The sequence below is a fragment of the Stylophora pistillata genome, chromosome 1, assembly GCF_964205215.1.
Source record: "Stylophora pistillata chromosome 1, jaStyPist1.2, whole genome shotgun sequence".
Classification (NCBI taxonomy): domain Eukaryota; kingdom Metazoa; phylum Cnidaria; class Anthozoa; order Scleractinia; family Pocilloporidae; genus Stylophora; species Stylophora pistillata.
Genome location: NC_142519.1, coordinates 51289131 through 51302188, shown reverse-complemented (window position 1 = coordinate 51302188; position 13058 = coordinate 51289131). Strand labels below are relative to the sequence as shown.

The 13058-nt window shown below is 41.0% G+C and overlaps 1 pseudogene; it reads left to right on the top strand.

Annotated features, from left to right (window-relative positions):
• Positions 1-6020: 6020 nt before the first annotated feature.
• LOC148742983 (adiponectin receptor protein 2-like) lies at positions 6021-11703 on the top strand (annotated as a pseudogene).
• The last annotated feature ends 1355 nt before the right edge of the window (positions 11704-13058 follow it).

Below are 13058 nucleotides of genomic sequence, written 5' to 3'. Positions count from 1 at the left end.
GTTGGCCTTCTCGATACTCAATCTCATATGTAAACACACTGAGGAACTCTATCAATCTTGCCAACTGTCCCTCTGGTTCCTTGACTTTAAGCACTGAGCGAAGGGGGGCGTGGTCAGTCCTTATGCGAAACTTCGGCCCCTGCAAATAATGACGAAACTGCTTCACAAACTCCACAACAGCAAGCAGCTCTTTCCGCGTAACGCAGTATTTTCTCTCGGCCTTGGTCAACGTTCTGCTCGCATAAGCAACTGGATGCTCCACCCCATTCTTTAACTGACTCAAGACGGCTCCAATACCATGGTTGCTGGCATCAGTGTCAAGTATGAACTCCGCAGTGAAATCTGGGTATGACAAGACCGGAGCTGTGGCCAACAAGGTCTTCAAGGTATCAAACGACACCTGGCACTCGGATGTCCAAGTAAAGTCAACATTTACTTCAGTCAGTTTGTGAAGAGGCCTGGCTACCAGGGCAAAATTTGGAACAAAACGTCGATAGTAACTGGCAAGTCCTAGAAAGCTCTTTACTTCAGTTGTATTCTCAGGTACTGGCCACTCATGAACTCGTTTAACCTTCGCAGGGTCAGTCTCGATGCCCTTCTCAGATACAATATGGCCAAGATATGCGACGCGTTTCTGGAACAGCAGACATTTGCTTGGTTTTAACTTAAGTCCAGCTGATGCAAAGCGAACGAACACTTCCTCTAAACGCTCCAGTTCCTCTTGAAAAGTTCTCCCATACACAATTGTATCATCAAGGTAGATAAGGCAGGTCTCAAACCTTAGCCCTGCTAAGATCAGTTCCATTAATCTTTCAAAGGTACTTGGTGATGAAGTGAGACCGAAAGGCATAACATTCCACTCGTAGAGACCAGAAATGGTTAGGAAGGCTGCTTTACCACTGCTAGCTGGGTCCATAGGGACTTGCCAATACCCCGATGCCAGATCCAAGGTGGAGAACCATTTTGCACCGGAAAGAGAACACAGAAAGTCATCAATCCTTGGCAACGGGTAAGCATCTTTGACTGTTACTGCGTTGACCTGTCTGTAATCTACACAGAACCTTTGCGAGCCATCCTTCTTGGTGACTAACACCACAGGAGATGACCACGGACTGTTGGATTTCTTCACAATTCCACGTTGTAACAAGTCCTCCACCTGCCTCTCAATTTCCGCATGTTTCGATGGTGATGTGCGGCGAGGATGCTGTTTGATTGGTCTTGCATCGCCTGTGTCGATATTGTGTGTCACTAGGTTGGTTCTGCCAAGATCTTGTTCTGATAAGGAGAATACGTCTTTATGCCGGTGTAAGAGTCCAGCAACTGCCTGGCTTTCTTCTTCGGTCAACTGTTCTGAACTGCGCCGCCAAAGTTCTCTGAGTGGATCTGGTAACAGGTCTCCACTTTCCTCCGCCCTCCTATGGCTTTGGTCAATTCCACTTGTGGAGCCCTGAGAATTAATTTCAGGATACTCCAGCTCTGCCACGTTGGAAACTGGTTTGGCCACAGCTACCACAGTCTGAGCACCGATGGTTTGCGTTTTGTCAGCAGTGTTAAGAATTCGCACTGGTACAAGGCCGTTATCTCCTGCAGAAACCAGAGTCCTTCCAATATACAGGCCTTTGTCTTGTAGACGGTTGCCACAGGGCTCTAGGATTCGCAATCCTTGATTAGCATTTTCAGCTTTGGACTGTCGGTGGATAAGATGAACTGGAATTACTGCTTCACAATGTGGTTCTATCACTACAACACGGCGAGTTACACATCTGAGACTAAGTTGCTGGAAACTCTCACTACAACAGTCAATTTCCTCTCCATTGATAAGAAGTTGTTGCTGAACTAGGTCAATCTTTGCATCTACATCAGACAAGAATTCCATGCCTAATATGGCAGAGTCCTCAATGTCGGCTACCAGTACACGTAAGCTTACATCTTGAGTTCCTATCCTTATAGTAATCTCCCCTGTGCCATACGTATTGGTTCTGCGCCCGTCTGCCACAAACACTTGTGAGCCATCTTCACGTAAGGGGAATTTAGCATCCTCAGGTAACCTCTTGTAGCACTCATAGGATAAAACATTTCTCACGGCACCCGTATCTACCAGCCAAACAACTTTACACTGTCCTATGAACCCAATGACATAAAGTCCATAGGGGCGAGATCTCCGATTAGGTACTACTGTCACATTCCCACCCTCTTTAAGATTGTTAACTGCAGTGTTAGAACTTTGAGGCCCATGACTGTCCAGGTATCCTACTGGGCCCTCGAGGACACCCTGTTCCCGTTTCTCGAGTACTGGTCAGTTGCCGGTCGTCCCCTTCGTTTAGGGCATTCTTTTCTCATGTGTCCCCTCTTTCCACAATGCCAGCATTCCCATCCTCTGGTTTGGTTTCCCTGTGGCTGTAGTTGGTTTGCAAGAAATTCATTCAATTGCGTGATGATGCTTTGCTGAGCTTCTAATTGCTGTTGTTGCTGGTCTATCTGAAGCCTAAGCCCATCCACCTTTGTTTGCAATTGTGTTCGTTCTGTTTCCATGGCTCTGACTTTACTACCCACCCGTCTGAAAGAATTATTGTTGTCTAGAAGTCGGAGGGATTCCAACTCTCTAGCTAGGGAAAGGGCTTGGTCGAGAGTTCCCGGTTTTTCCCGTCTAAGATATAGCCTATCATCCTTATCACTCAAAGCATCAATAAAAATGTTGGACAGCAAAACGTTCCTGCACGGAAGCACCCAAATCCTGGTATGCTAGATCTACCATTGAACGAATATCTGTAGCTAACATTTGTAAACTCTCACCTTCGAATTGTCGACGATTTAACAGCCTGGCCTGATGTAACTCGGCTTGTTTCTCCACGCCAAATCGTAGCTGCAATCTCTCCACAATTTTGTCGTATTGTTGACAATCTGAATCCGTGAGTCCACTTAATAATTTCCTACTGTCACCACGAAGACTGGCGGCCAGAAACATCGCCTTTTCTTCCTCGGTCCATCCATTGACGATCGAGCAGCGCTCAAAATGCATCAGATATTCTTTCAGGGGTTGTTTTCCATCGAAATCTTCCGGTAGTTTAACAGGTTTCCTTGTTTGACGGACCACCGTCAACCCTTGTGACTTTGCGAGGGGTAACAAGTCATCATCGTTACGCCGGAATGGATTCGCAATCGAAGCACGTGACGTTTCGGTCGCTGGAAGTAGTGTGCTATCTCCGACCTCTGATGACTTTGCGAGGGTTAACAAGTCAGCATCGTTACGTCGGAATGGATTTGCAGTCGACGCACGTGGTGTTTCGGTCGCTGGAAGTGTGCTATCCTCGACCTCTGGTGACTTTGAAGTCGAAGCACGTGGTGTTTCGGTCGCTGGAAGTGTGCTATTCCCGACCTCCGATCGTACAAAAAACGGGCTAAGCGCCTCCAAATCTGTTTTGAAAGGATTGTCTGACCTGATAGGAGTGGACCACCGCTACCGCCAATGTGATAAGTCCATTTTCGGGTCCGCAGGCACTTAATTTCTAACGTACTGATCGAACACAACAAGCGGCCATGTTGTCTTTATTACACACACAACAACAACCACCCCGAGGGGGGTGGTGACGAAAGTAACACATTTCGTTCTAACAGGGAGGTACACGGTTTCGACTTTCGCTACAATATTATAAATTCAAGGGCTGGCGCGCTTCAATTAAGATGTGCGGACGTCTCAGGAATTAGACTTCCGTTTAATTGTAACTCTAAAAATAACTTTAGTGAAACTCACATATCCCGGCCACGCCCTCAGATTCGCTCTCTGTCCCAATTATTGGCTCTTGATTTAGAGAAAGATAAACCTGGAGTCAAAGTAATGTTTTCGAAAACAAAACTCGGGTGATGACTGCTCCAGCATGAGTTCAATACACGCTGGGGAGGGCCAAGTTCAAAGCTGGATCTGAAAGCAGGAAATATTAATACAACGAAATTAGTTGACACTTAAGTCAGGCAAAATATATAAACTCGTGCATTGAAAGACAATATTCTCGTCAAAATGAAATAATCCGGGCGATATTTGGATCAATTAAATTTTCTTTCAAATATATTTTACTAATGTCCAATCAGGAGAAGAAGTTTAGTCGTTTTCGAGCCGGGATACCTTGAGACCAGGCTTCTGTTCTAAATTGATTACAATTGTGAAGCCTTTGAGATATAAATGACTTTCAATTCTCATGCAGGTAAATCCCAAAATTAGAAAGTGTGAAGTTTGAGAACTCGGAAAGAGTCCGATTATAATGCAGCTGACTGCAAGAGCAACTCGCGGAGCGAGCTTACTGTGCGCCCGCAATACGTGCATGGGTGTTATTTGATGCTGTCCCGACCTGAAAAGACTCACTAAACCTGCACTGGGTTTGCTAGGCCAATAAGGCTATTTGGTCTTAACTGGATTCTCGACTTCGTTGATGAATCGATTCTAACATTATACCAATCATCCCACTTCACCAAGAAGCAAACTGAAATCTCTGGAACGCCGATTGAATGGTGGAGAAATACAATGAACTGACTAGAAAAAGTGGGCCTTTAGTGTTTGACATGGAATATTCAAATTTTTCTGCGAAAGACTGTTGATGTAATTACGATGGTTCTTCATGTTGCTTTGGGAACCAGCTCCTGTGAAACCACAAAGGGAACTGTTAATGTTTCGTAAGGTGGTACTGAATTGAATATTAATGTTTTTCTTTTCTTTTGGAGGAAATTGAAAGACAAATATTTTGGAAATATCAAAATACGAGAAAGTGGTGGACTGCTTTCTCTTCTCTTTTTAGCAAAATTTTTATTGCCGGTTTGGGAAAAAAATAGACACAAAATAAGGAGGCTTTTAATCGGTTGGTTAGTCTGTGGTAATGAAACGCAGGTTCAGTTACACCAAAGTTTATCGCCACACTGTTTGTGTATTTTTCCTCAATAACCCAAAAGGGAAGCTTAAATTTAATAATTTCTTATTACAGCCAAGCGATAAGTAAGGATATCTATAAAAACTAAGGATATGTTCAAAGTTATTACCTTAAAAAACCATAAGAATGAAAATATCCGTACCGCTTAGTAATGCGTTTGAATGATTTATTGAACATTGTCTATGGTTCTGAAAAGATTAAGACTCCGGTAAGACCGGGCAATCTTTCTGTTGTCGGTTAACAGTCAGAAGCGATGAAACCAAGAAAGGAAATCAACATAAACTTAAGGTCTTAAATGCTCGGAAAATATCTTTATCCTTCAGTTGCTCAAATGAGTGCGTAAGGAGCAGTATAATTCTTATAAATTTGAACCACAGTGCAGACAAGCATCAGTGAACTGAGGCGACAAACTGCTTGCTAACTAAAGGTAATTCAACTACACACGGAAAGATAATAGGGAGATTTTTTATATCCGGGTTGATGGTTTGGTCAATTAAGTGACAGCTCGAGGATAATCTTTATCACAACACTGAATGGTATTGTAAATCGAATTGTTTTGCAACACATCTCTGAGTCGTTCGAATAACTGAACTTTACACTTTCTCTTGAGACTTTATTTTATGCCAAACGCTGATACATTAAAGTAAGAGAGAAAAGTTTACATCCTTAAGCTGAAGTTAATTTTATAGCGTCATTAGAGACAATATTTTCTATGGATTCAATCATTAGCATTGTTGAGGTAACGTGATTTCAGCTGCGCGTTTCCATTTGATAAGCTAATTCAAGAAATCATTGTTATAAAATTAAGGACAGGTTTGAATTACTGGGTAAAATAATAGCACCTAGAATCGTAATTTGCATAAACGCGCGCGAGAAGATGTTGAATACAATGACCTATAGTCAGTACTGTTTAGGTTTCTTAAACCGGCGTTGTAGGTATTCATTTGATGTTTGCCTACTGGGCAGGATTGGGCTTTCTCTGTTGGATCGTACACACTTACGAGCTCAAAGGAGGCTTATATTGTTGAAAAGACATGACTGGTACTCCTCAAAGACACGAAAGAAAGCAAAACGCTGCAAAAGAAAATTCACAAGAGACTAGGAATGGTGTTGCAGAGGAAGAAATCATTTCGCCAGGAGTCAGAGTTGGTATATCATAATGAAAAACACCTTCTGACCCATTCTGAACTACCAGACTGGCCTTGCGGAAGTTAATTTTCATCCAGTTTCCACAGACCACCGATGCCATGTTTTAGATACTGCTTTAAGAGTATCTTCAAACTTCACAGTGAAACGGGTAATAAATATTTGGACTCATTTGATTGGTTTTATTGTGTTTGTGTGTATTACATCGTACATGCTTGTGCGACTCGTCACTGTCGCTAATCCATTCCCTGGAGACTGGCACGAGAAACTTGTCTTTAGCTGCTTCTTTCTCGGCGCAATCTTTTGTTTGGGAGTTTACTGGATTTTTCACACTGTTTACTGCCATTCCGGCAAAGACGGTCCCCAAGACCATTTTTCGAAGGTAAGGTTGCCTGTATTTCTGTAACTTAACATGTCAAAGTTTTCCACGCTGAGGAATGGCGCAGTCACTCGGAGGCTTGAACTGGGTTCATTCGTAAATCTTGTCTTAATGGAGTCTCGATTATATCCGCGTTTCTTTAATAAAACGAACGTTAAAGGAGATGAGCGAAAAAAAAAGCCAGCGTGAAATAAAGTCAGTCACATAATTGTTACATTATTCAAACACTCATTCGGTTCGGTCAGTCAGTCAGTCAATCTCCGTCTGACAGCAGTTAGTCAGTCATTCAATCAGTTAACGAATCGGTCAAACAAAATCTCGTTTTCAGTCGGTCGGTGAGTCAGTCAGTAACATAGTCAGTCAGTCAGTTAGTCAATTAGTCAGTCAGTCAGTCAGTCAACCAGTCGGTCAATCAGTCAGTCAGTCAGTCCGTCAATCAGTCCGTCAGTCAGTCAATCAGTCAGTCAATCAATCAGTCGGTCAATCAGTCAGTCAGTCAGTCAGTAAGCCAGTCAGTCAGTAAGCCAGTCTTAAAGTCAGTCAGCCCTTCAGTCAGTAAGCAAGTCATACTATCATTTACTCAGCTTTTCAGCCAGGTGATCATTTAGCAGGCTACATAGTCAACCCGCTGTTTGACCGGTCTACAAATCAGTTGTTAGTTAGTTACCCTGTCCAGCTAGTAAGCCATTTCCTCCTTCAGTTTCTACAAGAAAGTCTAAGATGATGTACTTACGAAATTACATATATGCATAAATACATTTCATTGAACACATCCCGGTCTGGGGCTTTTCAGTGAACAATTATATAATTTACATACTTGGTACTAAACATACAAAACTAACTAATAACCCGTTATATACAACATAAATTACTTATAACTTAAAAATAGAATGCTTATTTAAATAAAGAGTCATTCAGGAGATTCCTTTTCAAAGCTTTTTTAAAAGAATAAAGGCTCTCTTAAAAGAACCTGGTTTTTCATTTAGTTTCAATCTTGGGTCAAGTTTGTTCCAGATGGCTACACTTCTATAATAAAAGGTCCTCTAACCTGTTGTAGTTTTAAAAAGGGGAATGTTAAGTTGTTGAAAGTTCCTAGTTATACGCCCAGGTACGCTGCCTCTTGTTACAAACTCGGATTTCCAATATTCAGGCGCTTGGCCCGCTATACATTTAAATAATAAGGTAGCATCACGATAGTACAGGATGGTTTTTACCGGTAGCCAGCGTAGATTCCTTAATGTGGAAGAAATATGATCATACTTCTTTACATTGTAAATAATTCGAGCGGCAAAAGTTTGAACATATTGTAGCTTATGAACATTACAAGCTGATGTGGACAACCATACTGACGAACAGTAGTAGATCTTACTAAAAACAGCTGCGTTAATGATAGTTTCAAGCAGATCTTTGTTCAAAGCGAATCTAATGCGGCTCAGTTGGGATAGTTTCCACATGCAAGATGAGACAGTGGCAGAGATATGATTGTCAAAGGATAGTGTGGGATCGAAAGTAACACCAAGGTCTCTGACTGTTCGAGCTGGGATGATTTCCTTTCCAAGCAGGGACAATTTAAAGTCTGGCACTTTAAGAGACATACTTCGACTGCCAAAGACCATCAGTTTAGTCTTCTCAGGATTAAGCATTAAGCAATTGTCGAAACATCAATCGCATATCCGTTGCAGAGCAGAGTTCACTCTTTCTATAGCTTGAATAGAATTATTCGCACAAAAGGATAACAGAAGCTTTGTGTCATCCACATAGCATTCAGTTGAACCATCCTGACAGATGTTTGGCAGGTTATTTACATAAATGCTAATGATAGATAATAATGCTCCTAGTACACTCCCTTGCGGTACACCACTGACTACTGGTAATCTATCAGATAATACAGAGTTGATGCGGACTGCTTGTCTTCTTTGAGAAAGACAGCTTTCGACCATTGAAGTGCAGAAGATGATAAACCAAAGTCCTTTAGTTTCTTTAGAAGAATCACGTGGTTGATAGTGTCAAAGGCTTTACTCATATCAAGATATACGATTGCAGTGATTTTTTTTCTGGTTGATAGCGCGAGGAATAAAATCAGTAGTAGAGATCAGTGCTTTTTCAGTTGAATGCCATTTTTTGTTGCCGCTTTGTTTCGCTGATATTCTTTGATTAGTAGTTAAATATGAAGACAGCTGATTTAATGCCGCTCTTTCGCATATCTTAGAGAGTATTGGGAGCAGCGATATTGGTCTATAGTTGTTAGCTTCTTCGTGATCTCCATTGTTGAGAATTGGCTAAACTTCGGAAATTTTCCAAGAAGCTGGAAAAAAACCATTTTCAAGAGAGGCATTAATGATGGAGGTGATACAAGGAGCGATGGTCTGCGGCAAACTCTCTTTAATTACACGAAGTGGTACTTTGTCAATTCCTGGAGCTTTGTTGTTAGGTATTGAATTAACAACGTCTGTAACCTGAGAGCATTCCCCCGTGGTGAAAGAGAACTGTTCTGAAGTTGCTTAGTTTCTCGGAATGAAGGTGTCCGGAGCGGGTGTGTAATTAAATTTGTTAGCGAGAAGTTGATTTTTTTCTATCGTAGATTTCACAACCGAGCTAAAGAACTTGTTAAATTCGTTTGCTACGGCTTGATCATCTTTAGTAAAACTCTTGACATTCATGGGCTGTTTTGGAATACATGACCTGTTTGTTTTCCAAATGCTTCTAGTGTTGTTGGAATTCTGTCTTATTTGTTTTTAAACGAATTCCCTCTGTGCGAGCCGTATTTGGAATACATGACCTGATTGTTTTCCGAATTCTTCTAGTGTTCGTATGATGCACGATCCTTCGAAGTAGATAGCGCTATTTATGCAATAGCGAAAATCAGACCTGAAAAAAATCAGGCCTGTACGTGATTCGAACCACTGACCTCTGCGATACTAGTGCAGCGCTCTACCAATTGAGCTAACAAGCCAACTGGGAGCAGGCCGTTAAGTTGATTCGTAATAAACCCGTGATGATAAATCAGATACAATGAATATATAAAATTCATTTATTCATTACCTCTAGTCTTATTGGAATTCTGTCTTATTTGTTTTTCAACGAATTCCCTTTGTCCGACCCGTATTTGTGCGAGCCGTATATAAATTCGTTTGATAAAATGTTGATGTGCTTTGTTCCATTTGATTTTCAAGGCTCCATTACGCAGGGAGAGCAATATTTATCATGGGATCATTTCTACCTCCGTTATATTATGGTTTCTACCATTCAAGAGTTTTGAAGAGTGTATACATGTCAATGATCTGTTCTCTTGGTGTGATCTGCATCATTGTTTCCGTATGGGACAAATTCAGTGCGCTCCATTACTGAATATTTAGAGCAGGTAAATTTGTCGTTCAAAACTCAATTAATATAGCAGTTTTCAATTAAGTGTCCAAAAACAAAAGGATAAATAATAATAATCTCAGCGACCAATCAAAACAAAGGTTTACATTATCAGTGGCCAATAAGAGTTCAAAGTAGATACCCGCAAACTGCTTAAAGCGCGGGAAAACGCCGCGTTTGTTTTAGTTTTCCATCTGATTGGATGAGGATTGAATAAAGCTATCAGGTCTTATCAATATAGACTGGTTGGCTATGCGAGTGGTGCCTAATGTTTCACATTGCGGCAAGCTATTTCTTTCTTTTTTTTTGTAAAACATATAAACTAATGAAATTCTTTCGAAAATTACTTTTAATTGGCAAACCTTATTGTATTTATTTGAAAAGAGAGTGTCACAGCGACGGTATTACATAACAAAAATGATGATACATTCATAAAATATTTCTGGAGGCGCATGCGCATGCGATTGAGCACAGATACAGTGCCTGAAGAACAGCGAATAGAGCCTTAGTCATGCGCACTAGGTATGTACAACAGCGAATAGAGCCTCTTCTATGTAGAACTTGATCTTTCTCTGAAAATAAAACCTGCATTGAAAATCTTTGATATACAATGTTATGGAAACTTGAACTAGAAAGAATAAGTGTCCTTTGGCTCTTTTATATTATTATTTCATACCCATTCTCACTTCAGTTTCAAATAAAACCATAATTTTGTATGTACCAGCAAGTACTCAGTTACCGTTTTCGAAGATTTTATTCGCGATTCTTATTCAGTGGCCATATCTCTTTACAATAAAATGACAATTTGCATCACTGGAGAGCTCATCTCAGAAAGAATATTCCGCCAATTTGTTAAGCTGGGTGCGCGCTAGTCATGTGCACTAGGTATGGACAATGGAAACATAATTTGATTTCGCATGAAATGTTCGTTTCAGGTATAATGCTCTGATTTGGCTACTGCGGATTTATTCCTGTAATACATCTCATATGTTTGTATGGAGTAACTTTAGCGTACCGGCAAGCTGCGGGCGCCTGGGTCGCTCTGATGTGTCTACTCTACACTGCAAGTGCCGTTACGTGTGCCACTCGAATTCCTGAGAGATTTTTTCCCTGCAAGTGTGACATCTGGGTAAGCAAGCCTTTGCGGCTCTTATCATCAGTTTTGTTAAATGTTTCTTGGGCTCTTTATCTTTCGTCAGGTTTAACTCAAACCGCGCACTGGAAGTTCGGTTGCTAAACATCACCAGGAAATCATATCTGTATTAGAATTATGTCTAATAATTCTTCTAAGATAGATAGTTTAGATAATTCACCGAAGTCCTGCCCTTGCGGCTTTAAGTCTACCTATTAACTCTTTAAATTCATTTTTATTGACCTACGCTCGAAATGTAAGCTTTGAAAACAATGGCTAATTCACAAAATCAACTCAGATGATAAAATCAAATCTTGTAATACCTTTTACCAATGCAGCGCCACAGTTTCTTTAGAAACCGTTACTCCTCTACTTTGTATTCAGTTTCAGAGCCGCCAGATCTTCCATTTGCTTGTCCTGGCCGCAGCGTTTGTTCTTTTGGAAGGAATTTGTCAGATGGCACAGTACAGATTTGAAAAGGGACCTTTATGCGAAAGTTAAACTTTGTCAGAATCATTCTTTCCATTCAGAAGTGCACATATCTTGCTATGAGAGGACACGTATGAGTACTAGAGTGCCTTGTTGTCGAGAACACGTACGAGTACTAGGGTGCCTTGTTGTTTGAAGAGGAGGTCTGGGTCATAGTCGTAGAACGTCGCCTACAGGTCTCTCCAAACCGTCTTCACGGTCAGCGAGCGCATATACATTTTGAGCTCATTTAAGAGTAAATCAATGGAAAAGCGTTTGAGTGAAAAGTTCCAGTAACTATTAACATCAGGGAAGACACTGCACAACTCAGTTTGAAGTGATGCGTGCGAGAGAACAGCTTGAGTAGAGAGTCGAGTTCAATTTTTGCGTCACAGTGCTACTAGAATTACTACTAAGTATTACTAATATAGTGTAAAGAGGATACAAAGGCGATTTTGTATAACGCCACTATGGGGGCGTTAGGCTTGCGCATTTCTCATGCGCAGGATCCTGAAGACTTTCGCGCTTGTCTATATCTTCTTTCCCAATTGAAGGATTTCTCTGCTAAATAATTTTACAAATCGCCTATGATACGTGGGGTAACATGTCGAAGTTGCTCTGGCTATTTATAGAGTATTATTCATTCCTTTTTCGACGATTTGCGACAATTTCACATTGAATTCTTATTATGATAAAATAATCAAGCGAAGCGTTATTTTGAGCGAGTCTGTAGATCCTCGTAACGTTTTTGTATTTTAACTGGTCACTGTGGAAGGGGAACACATATGAAGCATGTCTATTCGATATCAATTTTATTGAATCTGTTTACATTGCTATTTAGAACTATACTTTTGAAGGTGAAGAATGTCTTTCTTCACATTTAGTTTACTTTTTATCAACCTGTACGCACACACCGGAACAAGAGAATGACAAGTTAAGTGTAACTCGCGGTAAATCAAGGACGGTGGAGCCGAAGCGATGGGGCTCCAACTGTAACCTCCCCAATAACATGTAAAAATATGGTAAGTTTTCGGGGAAAATTGCCCCCCATATCTCTAAGCTGCGTCCACTTGTAACTGTTCAACACTTTCGGCAGATGAGCAATCAAAATTTTTTGTACTGTTGTCCGTGTGTATTCAACGTTGTGGTAGAAATGCAATGTTTTAGTGTAGTGCATTGGTTTCTTGCGCACGGACGCAAAATCTATTCGTTTTGGTACATTTCGTTCTGGACACATGTTGGCATATGGTATTTCGCGGACTGGACTGGACTGGACTAGACTAGTAAAACGCGGACTAGTAAAGCGCGGACTAGTAAAACGCGGACTAGTAAAGCGCGCACTAGTAAAGCGCGGACTAGTAAAACGCGGACTAGTAAAACGCGGACTAGTAAAACGCGGACTAGTAAAACGCGGACTAGTAAAACGCGGACTAGTAAAACGCGGACTTGTAAAACGCGGACTAAACAACAAAAAATAATTCCATACGAAGGCGATCACAAGACTTAATGGCGAGCCAATTCAGTGAGTGACAATCCCTTTTTAACCTTTAAGCTACAAATGGGTTTGACATGCACCAGATACAAACGATTTTATAAGTTTAGGCTAACAAAGAAAGAATTTTATTGAGCAGCAGTTCAAAATCTTAAAATACAC